Source organism: Ammospiza nelsoni, chromosome 5 (assembly GCF_027579445.1).
Source record: "Ammospiza nelsoni isolate bAmmNel1 chromosome 5, bAmmNel1.pri, whole genome shotgun sequence".
Lineage (NCBI taxonomy): Eukaryota > Metazoa > Chordata > Aves > Passeriformes > Passerellidae > Ammospiza > Ammospiza nelsoni.
This window is the reverse complement of record NC_080637.1, coordinates 72,092,634-72,108,826: the sequence shown is the minus strand read 5'-3', so window position 1 is coordinate 72,108,826 and position 16,193 is coordinate 72,092,634. Positions and strand designations below refer to the sequence as shown.

Genomic DNA, 16,193 nt, shown 5'->3' with positions numbered 1-16,193 from the left:
CCTCTGGGCCAGAGCTGATGCATGCTCACTCTGGAAAACATGAAGGAAAAGGCAAAGGGTGTTGATGTGATGTGCCCTCAGCTAGGGAATAATGTGCTTTTCTGATTCTCTATGAATCAGAAAGCTGAACAATTGCTTTATTAAGCTAAGTTATATTAACTAATATAACTAAGTTATATTACACTAATTACTATATAAATTAATATAAATTATCCTAAATTACACGCTAAGGAGATACTATACCATATTAAAGAGATACCACAGGAAAACTCGTGACTGTGTGGAGACAGCCAGGACACAGCTTTAAGTAAATTAGTTAAAGAAACAAAACAACTTTCACTAGTGGTTAATAACTAAATCACTTTTAGCAAACAATCTCCATAACACACTCTACAACAAGAATAACAAGGAGAAATAAGAATTGTTTGCTCCGCTTCTCTAAGCTTCTCACTGCCTTCCCAAAGAAAAATCCTCACAGAACTTGTGCCTGCTGCTCTCAGTGAAGAGAGCTGTGGCCACACAGAGGGATCAACTTCTGAGGCATCTCCATGAATTATCCTGCAGGCTGGCTGTGCCTGTGGCTGCCAAGGATCAGAGGGGACACAGGAGGCACAGAACCCACCCATCACACACAGCCCTGGTGTCCCTGACCCACTGCTGCCGGCAGCACCCTGATTTGTGACTGCATGCCCATCTATGGCCCCTGCACACACACTGGGGCCAGAGCACAGAGCTGGCCAGGGTGTTTTGGGTGGCAACCAGCCCAGAGAGCCCTGGAGATGCAGCTCCAGGAGCTCCATGAGTCACTGACCCTGGCAGACCCACCACCACTCATCTATTAAGCCATAAAGCATTAAGGATCACACGAGGCCAGCTTCCAGAACCTGATGCTGTCCAGAAATGTTTGTGCTCCCTCTGCATGTCCCGTCAGGTCGTGGTACAAAGCCCATACCCAAAATAGAAAATCCACCACTAACAACCCACATCCCAACTGATTTACTGGTCTCAGAGATGCTGCAAATACTATTTTGACACAATAGCTTTGTGTCAGAAAACAAAGCACAGGGGTAGCTGTTTTCCTGGTGGCAGACTGCAGCTCTCTAGCTACAGTCCTCAAGTATTAGAAAGCAGATTAAATACAGTTGTTTTTTCACTGCAATACAATGACTATAAACAAAGAGATAAACACAGTGATGATCTTGCATGCATTTATGGTTTTATCACCCATTTGTTCTGTTCAGGATGAAGTTTTCCATTAGTTTCATCTTGTCATGTAACCCTGACAGCCGAACTATGGCAATATACTGATACAGGGGGACAACTATGGGCAGTAAAAAGCCTCCATCTCTTATCTATGATTTCCACTGCAGGGTTGGGACTTTTCCCAACAAGCAACCCAGGGAAAAGCTAGAGCACCTCATAAAATGCACCGGCTAAACACAAATAACCACACAATCAATTCCAAGCTTGTTTGTGCAGAGTATCTGATGCCAGCCCTGACCTGAGCTGCAGATCAGCAGCCATGGCATCAAAGTTCCTGCACTAAAGCTTTGGTTTAAAGCCACCAGTTTTCCTCACAAAGGATCATATGAATACAATAAATACCAACCCTAGCAGACTTCCAAGTCTGATTGGTTTGTTTTTTTTACTTATGCTGACAAATTACAGAATGCTATCCACAATGCAGAGGCCATCAGATTCTGCCATCTTATGCAACAGAACAATGTAAAAAAATTCATTTTGGGAAGCGATCATCAAAATTACTGAGGATAAAGATATAATAAGAGTCTCAGCTTCATTTAGAGTCCCAGAAGGTGCCCTCATTTCTTTAAAGCACTGTTAAGAGCAGGTCAGAGATGCATGGCATCTAAAGTTGATGAGGACTGCTACCACAGCAGTCAGCAACTGAGCCAAAAGGGATCCTGCCTGACAAATTCCAAGAAGAAACTCCTCAAATACAGCTTGAATACAACTTGTAATCACACAGATTATCCCAACTGGCTCCCGCAGGATGCTCAGCACACTCACATTCATCACGGTTTGTAAGCAGTCACAGCTTCAAGAAGAGAAGTGAGCCCCATTTGCTGTGTTTTCTGGGTTAGACAATTCACACGTTTTTGATTAGTCTGTTAAATTGCTGTATTTTGAAGGACTAGCACCTAAATTTAAATCTCCTTCAGGAAATTACATTAGAACCCTGTACGTTAGACTGTAATTCTCCAGTAGCAACAAGTTTCTTACTTGCAAAATAGAAGAGAGACTGAAGTTTGTGAAGTTAAGCCATTGTCAGTTTACTCTACTGGAGAAGAGTATTCACTGTGTGGTTTAGAATTGCTCTCATCAAAAAACTAAAAATCATTGTTTCCAGTGGGAAGCTCTTCTCCTGTAAATTACCATGATTTCCAGTAATATTTTCATGGATTAAAGGATTTTAATTCTTTAGTGTGAATTATTTATCTTGGAATTAAACTAGAAAACTAAGATGTTGTGTTGTTTTTTTTAGGGTTCTAAGCAATAAGAGAGACTGTTGGACCAAATATGTATTTTTGTGCCCAGCAAAAATTCATTTAGCAAAAGACAGGAAGGTGCTCTGCAAGGGAAAAAGAAAAAAACAAACAAAACAAAACACAAATTCCATTAATGTGCCTTCTCAGTGAAGTATTTGAGTGGTGCCCATCTTCTCAGAACTGCCTCATGCCAAATCAAAATAATAACTAATTTACATTGCCATAATTCACTTTCATCTATGACTTTCAAAGCACCATTAGTAAGAATCAGGGTTGTAGTTAAAGGCAGCTTCTCTGTGCCCCTAGGACTGCACAAGGAGTTAGGGATGCTTGGCCTTCCGACATCTCAGCTTTGTGTTTTTAGATGTGCAATCACACCCTCTTCCTTGTGCACCCTGTAAATAATGTTGTTTGCATTGCACAAGTGCTCCAAGCCAATCCTGAATGGAAAACCAACTACTGGGGAAACACTGGCCAGGAACACCCAGCCAGAGGAGGACTGCTCCTCAGTTTTGGCATTTCTTTAGCGAGAGCTCCTCCTAATTGTTGGGTTTGTGTTGCTGAAATGGCTCCCAAGGTATTAAAAGTCTCTTTTTCCCAGCCCTGCACTCGAGGAAGAACTCAGGATTCCTCAGCTCTGCTTTTCAATGTGTTTATTTTCTCTTATCTATTCCATTCTTTCTCTGACCTGCTGAGATCTGTCCAGCAGGTCGGGTTGTGGCACACTGACCACCCTCAGGGCAATGTTACCTTTTTATACTAAGAATTACATGTACTTTATTTACAATAATTTTCCAACACCTATCACCTATGTTAGACAGTCTGTCTCTGCTCTAAACCAATCCAAAAGTGCCACCATCACAGCAGAAGATGGAGGACAAGAAGAAGGAGAAGGAGGACAGGACACACCCAGATTCCTCCATCTTGCCTCTTGAACCTCCATTCTAAATCCCCAAAATTCTACTTTTTCACCCTGTGACAAATTCACTATCATTCTACTCAAACCTTTGTGGCTTGTAACTCCTCACACAAAGTTGGTAATTGTTTCCATGGGCTAAAATCAAAGGCACAGGTGTCTGTGACCCCGTGCCAAGGTCTCTGAGCCCCTGCCAGGGTCTCAAACCACCCGGGGCAGCCAGAGCAATGTCCTGGGTTCTGACACCTCAGCATCCTCCCATGGCAGAAAGCTCAGCTCAGCCTCAGCCTACCTAGTCTAGGCTCCCCTAAACTTTGTATTTCTTGCTCTAAGCTCAGCTCCCAAAGCCTCGCACTACAAACAGCTCCTCTGCTTATTTAACAAACCCATTCACAGTCACAACATCAGAGTTGTCTGCTGAGCTCCTCTGCTTGGGAAAAAAATATCAGGGGCAAGGAAAGCAGTCCTTTTGTGAAATTTCACAGGTTTAACTTTGAACAAATTTAAAAAACAAAACCCAACAAAAAATTGATCAGCATTCTTAAAGTGGATACAAATCGTTGAGATGCTTTGAAGTTTAGTCCAGGAAAGAAGTTTGTTCTCATTTCTGTTGTACTGCTTTTACTCACTAATGTCTATGAATCATTATGACAAGCATAGCAAACTGTTTCAAGGAAGCAGTTACAACAAAATAACTATTTTTGAGACCTTACTTTCAGATATCTTGAGTTAGGCATTAAAAAAGAACTCTGCTGAGCCAGCTTCAGACAACTGCACCCTGCTCTGATGTGCTTGTCTAGACTTCCTTCAGTCAAGTGAAAGAGGCAGACAGTTTGGGATTGGAATCCTGACCTGCAAATGTAAACACAGCCCTGTGTTCACTGAGCACAGAGAGCATCCAGTCTCTGCCCCCAGCACAGGAAAACACAAAGCACAACATTAATTCAGGCAAGATCAATCTCCCAGCTAACACATGCACTGGATTATTTTTTTTCTTCCAGTTCACACACATCCACTTGAAATATTCGAGTGTGCAGCATTTTTATAAAGGCCTTAGAGTATTTCAGTCTAGAAATTACCACAAAATGAAGCACTTAAAAAGATGTAATCAACTGATATTTTTGAAAAGTGTTGGTTCAGCTTTAGAGTGGAATACACAGTGGACCCTTCCTGATTCAGGCACAGAACACTTTTCCCTCTTCAAGTTCTGGCTATTCAGGATTGGTTATTTCACTCATTTTCAACTGTGCTGTGGTTGGCTCTATGCTCACTTGTAGTGAGGGCTCAATTCAGCACTTGTTTGCAACTGCAAGTGGTCAGGAGTTGAAAATTTAAATTCACTGTACATCCAATTAGCATCACAGAAGAGTCGCACAAGACCCAGTCTAGAAAATCTGGAAACAACTTGAATCACCTTTTAAATATTTTTTAAATATTTAGTTTAACACTTTTATTTCTTAGAAAAACTTCTTGCAACTTGTTTTGAAGTTTGAATTTGTCCAACACTGAATGCAGTCGCAGGTAATTTTCCCTAATTTATTTCTTTAGATGATCAGTTTCATGCTCTCTCATTTTCTTCCATAGAGATCTTATAATAATTTATATGAAATTTATAGAGATGAACTAAGAATTTATGCTTATGGTACTCTCATAGTTCCTAAACTTCCCTGTGAAGAAGTGTGCAAAGAACTGAAATCAGACTCAAGAACCTCTCCCTTGCATAACTGATTCCTGAGTTTTATTTAGTCACTGTTTAGAGGAGTTGAACAAAGTTGGTATTTGTTCCTGACACAAACCTCCTTTTCCAAACTTGTCATGATCTCAGCTGCTCAAAACTCCTTTTAAGTTTTCATCAGAGAAAATAATATGCACAAATACTCTTTAACCAACTAATCTCTGCTACCTCATTTAAAGAATATAAAATATTTATATTGCAGAACGTAAAAGGTTTAAGTATTAAATTCTATAGCAAAACCACTGAACTGCATGCTGTAACTATCACACATGTAGATTTAACTAAGGGAAGTCACTATGCATATGTCCACTCCTGAGTAAATGGAATAAAAATGCTCAGCCCTGCTGCTGCAGCTGCAAAGACAGATGCTCAGAACTATAAATGGATAGAAGAGAAGTAATTCCCCTCATTTGATCTTGCTATTCTTTTTCACAGTACAAGAGTGCAGTGAAATATATTTAAATAACTTCCAAGAAGTCTCATATGCACGAACATCATCAATCTTCCCCAAGTGACTCAAGAAACAGCACACAGGCCACAAAATTGACCATGGAGCAGAACATTCTCTTTCCATGGCATTTCCCTCAAGCATCCTGTGTTCTGAAGGCATTAATTTTGCAGACCAAAACCTGCATTGAAAACATTCTCCAGCCAGACAAGTGTGGACTTGCCCCCCTCCTTAAGAACAAAAAGTCATTGAGAAAGTCTGGTGAACACTGAGCCCAGGACCTGAGCCTGAGAAAGGTCAAGTCTGTTCTAAATGCAGAGCCAGTGATGTTCCAAGAGAGCTCAGAAACCCACATCCTCTGCTCTCCCACTCCCAATATAAACGCTGAATTATTTAGATAAGCTTTTTGGGACAAAGGTTAATGAGCCTTCAGGTCAAAACCCAATAGTTATCAGCATTATCAAATTAAACAGCTATTCTTTTTGTTGTGCTCCCCATTTTTCCCCCCGGGGAAAAAAAAATAAATTGTTAATCAAAATTGGAAACAAGCAAAACAAATCAAAACAATAAAAAATCCTTTCCCAAGAGTTTTTCCTAAGCCTGAATGCCGTATCCACACTGCTCAGTCCCTTTATAATCACAGACCTTTTTGTCAGATACATTTCTGATTTGTACAAAATAAAATTAAGATGTTAGTTTGTTATATACAAACAAGAAGCAATGTTTCCCACCTGCAAAAAGAGCTTTGCAGCTAAAATGAAAGTGCTTGTAATGAAATAGACATGATTAAAGCATGTACAGAAAATAAATTGAGTGCTTCTAAGTCTGAAATTAAGTAGCAGAACAATAGCTACAAGAGTTGAGGATTCCAGGCAGTAAGTGACTAATGACCATCACAATTACCAGGCACATTCTTCACTGCACTTAGGTAATTGTTCAGATTTGCCGAGATAATTTGTTAAATGCCTGCACCACAAACACAGCTATTTTCAGGTGTCTCCTACTGCTCTGCAGCATTAAATTACACCACAGGGAATGGGACAGCACAAGATTTAATGGAGAGGCCTGGGAGTCCTGGGCAGACATGAATTTCCCAGCCCAGTTCACAGTGACAAGGAAACATCTCCCAGGAAAAGCTTTCCATGGAGCTACAAGGGCAATAATCCTGGGATAAACCCTGCCAGATGGGACTGCGTTAACACCATGAATTTGTATCCCAAAATGGATTAGGCAAGCTAGGCAACAGCACAGGACACTGGGTCACACCTCACACTTCCAGCTAGGAGTTAAAAATCTAAAATCTTCTGTTCAGGCTCCTCTAACAGGCAGAAGAGGCAGCACAACTTCTACTGGCCGCAAATCTCCATTTACAAAACTGTCTTCAGTGCTCATAAAGCTTTTCCATGCTGCCCATTTTGGTTTGTGTTTTCCAGGAATTTGCCTTTTTGGTTTTTTTAAGTACCTTCTTCACAGTTTCAGATGAGAAAGAGGAAAAATGAAAAAAAAAAAAAAAACAAACCACAACCTAAAAACACCGAGTGCAAACATTTTAATAACTATGCCATGTTATCAAAGAGGGATTTAAGTTTGTCTGGAAACAGCAAGGGCCTCCACTTCAGAAAGAGTTTTCCTTCCATTCAACTTCCTACAAATCTGAATTATAGTTCCCTCCTTCCAAAACCTGTTCAACCTGACCCTGCACTGGTTTCGTTATTGTATGTCTAAGATGATTTTATGATTTGTAACAGTAGTAACTTATAGCGAGCCCTGTAGAAGATACTTGTCTCTTCTTCCTCTTGCCACTGTTCTATTAACAGATGCAATTACTTTCCAAATTAACAAATGCATTCAAAAATGCATTGGCATCTTCAAATTATTTTATACACTACACGAGACACTTTGGCTGTGCCTTAGCCAGTTTCCATCTGCTGCTTCAATCTTTTGTTCTGATCATTGTGTTCCAGGAAAATGGGCATAAATCCTGGTCGTGACATATATGTTAAAAAAAAGAAGCTATGAAACTTTTGGATATTTTGTAAAAAGCTAAAGAAGCTAATTCTGATGTCATATAATAAGTTAAGAGAAACTCCATTGTTCCTGCAATGCCAAAAGTTGCATGGACCCAGCAATCACAACGTCTTAAACAATTCTAAATGTCTCCAACTCTTCTAAATACAAAAATTCAGGAAATATCAAACTGCTGGAAAGGCACAACAGATTTTCTTATGAATTTAATAGCAACCTTTGGGATTAGAAAAGAACAGAAGTATCAAACATTAAAATACTTTCTTTGCCTCCTCTGCATCTTCTGATCAACTCTGAGCCATGAATTGTAAAATCTCACGGAGGCATTGTAATTAACATGCTTCCTTCCTTGCTGGAACCATGCTGATTTTTTAAAGGGAAGTGAAAGACATTCTTCCACTTACAATCGAATGTAAATTGTATAATTTATTAATTATTTCAGTACCACTTGATATTTATTTTAATTAATCTTTAAGTCAGACATTAACACTGGGGAGTAACAGCAGGACATCAGAAGCAGCAAAAGGTTTTTCTTTTTGCTTGAGTGCATTTTTTGATGGGGAAAAAAAAAAGATAATGCACTTTTTTCTTTTTAAAGTACGAAAAATAAAGTTTGGTGAAGTTAAACCATGTAAAATGTTTTATAACAGAATAGAAAGCTGCAGAATGGAATAGATATATGAGCAGGCCACAGAATTCCTGCTGGAGATAAACCAGCAATATTTCCCATGGCCTGTGGGAAGAGCAGATGATGGCAACCACAGGCCAAGGCTGCCCTCCCTCCATCTCATCAAGCCCTTGCCTAAGCCAGGAATTTGTAGCTGAACCAACTTTCTCCATGACACTGGTGACTTGAAGTGGCAATAGGAATGCACTATATTATTTTGTTCTCTTCTGGCTTTGTTTGTTTTAAAATTAGTAAGCATTTTTTCCTAATCAAGCTGAGCTTCAGTGACCTGACATCTTACTGACTCTTTTATTGCAAGCAAAAATTGGGAATTATTTTAGTCCCTTAAAACATTGAGTACAAGATGCTTGACTTTTAACCTGATTTTTACCTAAGCATTATTCCTTACCAAACTGTTACAGGATTTACACAAATACAGTCAGCACTAGCTGCTGTATTTCTCTACATGTGGCCTCTACAGATACCAGATATATATCAATATAAATAGAATTTCTGAGAAAACACAGGCCCTCTTTTCTTAAAATAAAAACAAAATCAGAACCAGATTAAAATAGACAGACCAGTCTAAAAATAGTACGTGTTTCAATGTTTTGGTTTTTCTAAGACGATAATAAATCTGCTTAAAAATTTTGACCGTTCATGCCCCTAAATAAATCACTTAATCTGTCATTTTTCCTCATCCATCTAATTGCAGCTGGAATAGGAAGGAAAAGAGGGGGGAAAAGGCAATTTTGGCATGACTTTTGCATCGGGGTCATCCAGGAATACATTTGGTCCATGACATGGGCAGGATTAGCTGGATGGAACAGCAGTTCACCATGCTCAGCTCATCAACAAAAAAAAAAAAAAAAAAAAAACCAAAAAAACCCAAAAAACCCCCCAAAACCAACCAACACCAAAAAAAAAAAAAAAAAAAAAAACCACAAAAACAAACAAACAAAAAAACACCAAACAAAAACAAAAAAAAAAATCCCAGAAAAAAGAAATGACCCACAACTCACACCCCTTGCAATCTCAAGGCTGTTCCACTTAAGAACAAAATTATGTCATTTCCACCTATTTTAAGTGACTCAAATCTGCACTGAACAAGATAACTGCTGGTTCTTTAGGCAGGAATTACTTCTCAGCATTTTACATGGCTTCAGGTAATAAATATTTTTATGACATCCTCCAAAAACCTCTCTCCACCAAAGGAATCCAAGGATAAATACTTTATTGTAGAGATAAAAAAAAAAAAAAAGGAGAAAATCTCCATGCCACAGCAATCAGAGACATGTGCTTAAACTTCATGGGGTAAAGCAAATCCCTCCCCTTCTTTTTCTGGTCAATGCAGAGGGGAAAGGAGCTGCTTTTCACAGGCAGGCAGCACCAAATGCCACTTTCAAGGTCACAGTCCAGATAAGAAGTCCCAGGGCAGAAACAACATAACTTTCCTTTTCATAATTGTTTTCTGAATCTGTCTGGCCACTCTGAGTTCATGCCATCATCTCCCTTTTTTATATGCCTTGCTGCTTTGCACATTTCAGTGAATCTTCACACACAGTATCAAGTACAGACAATATAATGGGAATTAAAGCTCTTTGAAAGCCTGTGCTGCAAATTCAATTAGCAGTAGCAAGAACCCAGTAGTTAGTAGCAAGCCCAAAAACTACAATAGGATTACTTGGGGGTTTAGTGATGAATCAAGTCCTACCCCAATACTTTCTTTTTTGGCTTTTTCCTCATCCAGAAGTGAGCATAGAGAGGCTGCTTTTTGTAATAATGTCCAGAATGACACTTCGGTTAGTCTTTGAAATATCTACTTCACTTCAAAGTCCATGAGCATTGTAATAATTATCATGAATAGACAAGGAATTTTGTTTTGGTGTCTTCAGTTTAAAATACACAAAGCTAATCTTTATTAGCAGAATATATATTGTTGTATTTGTTGCCTCTTCCATTCAGGACACATTCTCTACCCAGAAACGTGGGGAAATGGAGGAAGAAAATTCAATACTCTGCCACTGTACAACTGAGTTCCTTTCAAGGCAGAAATGATGACTCCCAGCCTTAAAAGTAATCAGTTCCAAGCCCAAAACTACAGAGAAAACTATTACTACCCACCAAACTGGAGCCAACCCCAGGAGAAATGGAGAGCCACAGTGTGAGAGAAGCAAGTTTGAGATAACTGATCCAGGAATGAGCTCAAACCCAAGCACATCCAGAAGAGACCTGTTCTGAGCCATGAGAAATCCCCCAGCCAGGCATTTATCTACCACATCAGTAAACTGCCACCATTAGATTTAGAGAAATCAACTTTTCCATCTCCTTTTTGCTCAAAACCATTTCAGGGCCCTTTCTTGCCTACACCACATTAGGAAGTTAGTTGTGTATGAACAATATCTATCTGAAAATGTGCTTACTATGTCTAGGAATTTCCCAGGAGGAATACACACATCTATTTAGTACACAGCAAAGTCACTCATCTTCTGCTAGAAGTCTCCTTGATGCACTCAAGAAAAATTCAGCTCTTTGGCTGGAAAGAATTCCTAAAGCTCTGCAGCATTAGCACACTAGAAGGGGCAAAAAGCTTTGATGTAATTATTACCAGTAGGTGGTATGCATTAACTATTATTTTCAAGCCAGCAGGTTTATTCAGCAGCTTTAGAAACAATAAAACTCTCAAGACTTGAGGGAAAAAAAAGAAAAATATTTTAAAAAAATCATTAACCAGTCTTATGCATTCATGATAAATTGCAATTATAAGCAGGCATTCATGCTGGGAATAATTAGCAGCATACCTCAACATTATTGAATGTCAATGAAGTCAAGAATACTCTTCAGGAAAGAACAATACAGAGGAGGTGGCCAAGTTGTATTTAAAAGCAGGCAGGATCAATTTTGTTAATTGCAGGGAAAAATGCCAGCTGTAAACAGAATAGGCTCTCAGTTTGCAGCACTTCTTCAAAAACAGGAACCAAACACATTGAAGGGCAAAACATTTTGTTGCTAAAGCTTAAGAGAGGACAGACTGCTTGCTGGCCAGATTTTTTTTTAATGCTTCTTGATAATAAGGTATTGTTACTCTAAATTAGATATTTGGTGAATTTTTTGAGTTCTGTCATCCACAGGAGTTTCCCAAGACTGCAAAGTGCACATCTAAGGGAATGAGCGATATCACATAAAATGCACTTCTAAGGAGCAGTAGCATGAACACAAAATGCACATTTCAATGCAATATGTGCAGATAAGGGAGCCTCCTCCCCTACTTTTAATAACTCCAAAGTCAAGTTTCATTTCTTAAGAATGTATTTGTAAATAAAAGAATTTCTCAGCAAAGTTGTCTGTGACAGTGCCTCTAGTGGTTTAGGCTGGGTTTCTCTTTCTCTCATAACAATACTTGGTTGTCTGTTTTTAAGGAAAATGGCAGAAGAATTATTCTTTAAATGAGACTGCAAAAAGCTGAAGCAAACAAAAATCCATACAAATATGTAAACCCCCAGATCTACAGCACCTTGACTCTAAATTAATTGCCTGAGACTAACCAAGAACCTGAGTAGGAGCCACAGACTGCAGACCCCTTAATATCTAAGTTTATGCCGCTGTAACTTGGCTGGCAAATGCAGAATTTATGAGCAACTAGAAGAATTCCAAGCTATAGGGAAATTTCTAAGTGAAAATATTTTTAATGAAGCAGAGAAGGCAAGAGATTTTTCTGGCATATTGGAGAGAAGCAGGAGAAGCAGGGTTAGTATCACAACAAGATGATAAAATACTTTGTAGTCTGTTGGTAACTAAGGAATATGTTAAACAACACTTAAAAAAATAAACACAATATTAATATTCCTGGATAACTCACAGAGAATACTTGAAATATATTTACAGATTATGACACAATTTATGCCTTATTGCAACCTTCCAATATTTAAATGGGGTTTGTAAGAAAGACGGGGACAGATTTTTCAGTAGGACAAGAGGTGGTTCTAAACTAGAAGAGAGTAGATTTCAACTTAATTCAAGGAATAAATTTTTTACACTGAGGGTGCAGAAACACTGGAACAGGCTGCCCAGAGAGGCAGTGGATTACCCATCCATCCCTGGAAACACTCAATGGCAGACTGGAGAAAGTCCTGAGCAATCTGATCTAGTAAAAGATTCCTCTGCTCATTGCAGCAGGGCTGGACTAAAAGATCATTAAAGATCCCTTCCAGCTGAAACAATTCTATGATTTAAACTGAATATCCTTTACTTCCACACCACATTTGAACTAGTGCTCCCAGGGTATTCTAACAGTACTCTTTAAAAACAACAGTACTCTTAAATTAAAAAAACGAAAAATTTTCTCTTTCTTAATATTATTAAGAAAGAGAAAATATAATATTCATCTTTAATAATAAATATTTACAAATATAAAATTTATATTTAATAAATAATATTTATATTAAACTAGTTATTTAACTATTAATTTAATATTTATTTATAAAATATTCATTATATATTTCTTATAGTTAGAAATATATATATAGTTAAATATATATATAGTTATATTCTTATAGTTAAAAACATATACATAGTTTTTAAGAGATATAAACTTTGTTAAAGAACTTTGAACAGCGAGATTGTGCCCATAAGAATCACAATTTAAAAAAAATAAAGAATCAACAACAAAAAAGCGTTTTACTAAAAGACTTTCTAGATCCTCCTGCTTCAACAAACAGACAAACACTTTCAGAGAGCCCAGGCAGGGTGGAATGGGCTGACCTTTAGCCAGGGCTTTGTTTACATGAGCAGGAGGCAGCACAGCCCCTTTAGGAAAGGCTCTGCAGGTTCCTGATGCCAGGACAGGGCTGAGGGAAGGGAGGAGGTGGAGAAAGGGACTTTTCACCCAGCCCCAGATGTGGCTCCACAGCTGGAGCGCATCAGGCACGGGGATCCCACAGGCTCCTGTCCCATCTCAGGGGTTTTCAGGGTTTGCAGGGTGAAAAAGGATCAGCCGACCTGCTTCAACACCCACCCCATTCAACAGGGACAGGTTAATGCTGCTGCTCCCAAAAATCGGCCGCTGGAGGTGAAGACAAGTTAGAGTAAATTCTGCTGCCCCTAAATCATGAGCTGTTTTCTGAAAGATAATGGGGTTTTTTTGGGCAAAAAGAGCAATAATTGGATTTTCTACTACTGCAAAGGCATAGAGGCAGAGCTAAGGTTTCTGTGTCATTAACTTGAGTATTTCCATACATTCCAGTGGGTTGGCCTGTTTGTTTTCCCAAAGGGGGGATGGGAAAGGATTTTGTTTTCCCCTGCTGTGGTTGTTTTTGGTTTTGCTTTTTTTAAGACCTGGACATTTCTAGAAAATAAGTTTACTTGCTTGCACCAAGAAATCTGAGCTATGCACACGCAACAAAATAGTCATGTTTTTTGGATACAATACATTGATCTTTATGCACACACAGTTCAGTTTTACTTCATGTTTCCACTCAGGGTTTTTTGCCTAACTGGAAAGAGATCACAGTTCTTGAAGAATCCATCCAATTCAAGACAAAAAAAAAACTGGATCCACATGCATGATGATCACATTTTGCATAATTTAAAAAGAGCACATACTTAACTTTTTTTAAAAACAAGCACTTAGGTACCAAACACAATTCCTGACATTAGCACTTAAAGAACACTAGGAAAACCAAAAAAGGCAAAAATGAAACTGCAAAAAAGAGTAATTTTGAACTTGCTGGGCAAGGCATTGAGCAAAAAGATTTGAAACCAACCTGCAACCCTAGAGTGGTGTTCCTGCTCCTGATAATCCTTTATCATGCAGAAGTGCTGGCTGGAACAAACCTTCAGATCTTCACAATTTCTACCATCTCCAAGACAGTGCAGCAGCTACTTCACACAGAAGTTTTCTACTCTTCTTCAACTTCTTATTCTCCAGCCCTCCACCTGCCTCTCACATCCTCTGTCCCACTCTTTGTCCTCTCCAACATCTCACTAAAACTCTCCTCACCTGTGCATGCTCAGTCATTCCCTGGGGAGGAGCAATCCTCCCCTGCCCTTCCAAAGCTTATCAGTGACCAAGGATGAAGAAGGAGATCAACAAGCAGCTCCTCCCCTATCTAGCCAGAGTCTCCTTTCAAAAAAACAAGTCTCACCTGCAGGTTAACAACCTCACTAATCAGTTCAGCAAGCAAGAGAAGAAAGGAAGAACTCTGGAGATGAAAGCAAACAGCAAGATTTTTGTGACCTTTCATTGAATTTGAGGAATAAAAAATGCCAAACTTCGAGAGGGCATGAGAAAAATCTCCAGCAGTAAAAACCTGATGAGGTTTTGTAGCAGGAGTTCATTTGAGTTTAAGGGATGCAGTGTCACAATTGAGATAGCCACAACACACAGAATATCACCATACAATTTCAGAAAGCTTCAACCCACACAGAGTAACACCATTCCACTTCAGAAGGCTTCACCCCAAACCCAGGAACACCAAACCTCATCAGAAGGCTTCAGGCACCTACCCACACGCGCTAACATCAGTCCAACTTCAGAAAGCTTCACCCTAAACCCAGTAACACCATACTTCAGAATGATAAAACACCTTACCTGTTCAGAAAGCTTCAGTTGTGTGCACATGCAGAGTAACACCTTTCCACTCCAGATGGCTTCAAGCATCTCCCCACACACAGTAACACCATTCCTCTTCAGCAGGCTGCAGTATCTGCCCTCCTTGCCCTCCAGCCCAGCCTTTTATGCCCTGCTGCTGATGCCCTGCACCTGTGTGCCCTCTGTGCCAGTCCCTTCAATGCTGCTCACCTGTGGGCACAGCTGGGGCCAATTGGGGATGATTGGGCACAGCCCCACCCCAATCACCACACACTCTGTGCCTACAATTTTTTGCAGTCCATGCTCACACTTACAGAAGAGTCATTAATATTTGGCTGCCCTTAAAAATAGCTCCAGTTTCAGGCAGTACACTGCCATCAAACATTTTCCAACATGCAATGTGTGGTATAAAGCATAGCAGAAATCAGCCAGCCACACCAAGATTCTGAGGCCAGGCTCAGATTAAGGCACAGATATGACAAGTCAGCAGCTGATGAAGCTCCACCTGCAATTATATAATGTTAAAATCTCTTAAATAATAAACTGAATTAGAATTACCTCTCCAATCCATATTCCTGTTCTTGCTGAACCCTTCATTGTAAACAAGGAATTGCATGATCTGGAAGGAGTCACCTCTTTCATATCTGGCTTCTGAAGTTTTCAACTGACCTTGAAATGAGCTTCATCATAAAAAGTAAGCACTTCTGGAAAACATATTTTTCAATGAAGACAGTTTACGCTGTAGCCCCAGACTAGAACAATGTGAAAACATGAAGTCCTTATGGCATGAGGTTAAGAATTAAAGTGTAGGTACAACTAGAAGCAAGATATAAAAATATTTACTTCCCCAATATATCTCCTTATCTCTGCAAGCCGTGTCTGTTTGCTGTCCTAACAAATTCATTTTTCCTGTAGCAGCTTTCACCCTCCAGAGTTAGGACAGGCTGGATTCAGCCAAGCATCAGTGCCATGTCAGCCAAGCTCTAAATGTTCAATCTTCTGCAGACTGAAGCAGAAGTAACAGCTTTGATTCTCCAGGCTGAGCCTGACTTTGCACTTCTGGAAGTCAATAAAAAGTGTTTGACTTGTAAACTGAGCAGATTTGGTCTGGATGTCACGGAGAAAAAAATAAATGTAGTGCTCTCAGCATGTCAGCTTGACAGGGTCACTTTGCTTTTCTGACCACAATTCTGCTTTAAAACTAACCTTTCAGCAGCTGCTCAGTTCCAGTCATCAATCCTACTGCTGTTGAAAAGCAATTGCAAAAACACCCATTGACTTCAGCAGGAACAGGATGAGGCTCTTA

The 16,193-nt window shown here is 39.4% G+C and overlaps 1 protein-coding gene across 1 annotated transcript in view; it reads right to left on the bottom strand.

Moving 5' to 3' along the window:
* PIK3C2G (phosphatidylinositol-4-phosphate 3-kinase catalytic subunit type 2 gamma) overlaps positions 1-14,297 on the bottom strand; it is a 242,715-nt gene extending 228,418 nt beyond the window's left edge. Inside the window, exon 1 of the mRNA XM_059472329.1 lies at positions 14,061-14,297. The gene's annotated coding sequence lies outside the window, so the exon portion shown is untranslated. The remainder of the gene's footprint in view (positions 1-14,060) is intronic.
* Positions 14,298-16,193: the final 1,896 nt, after the last annotated feature.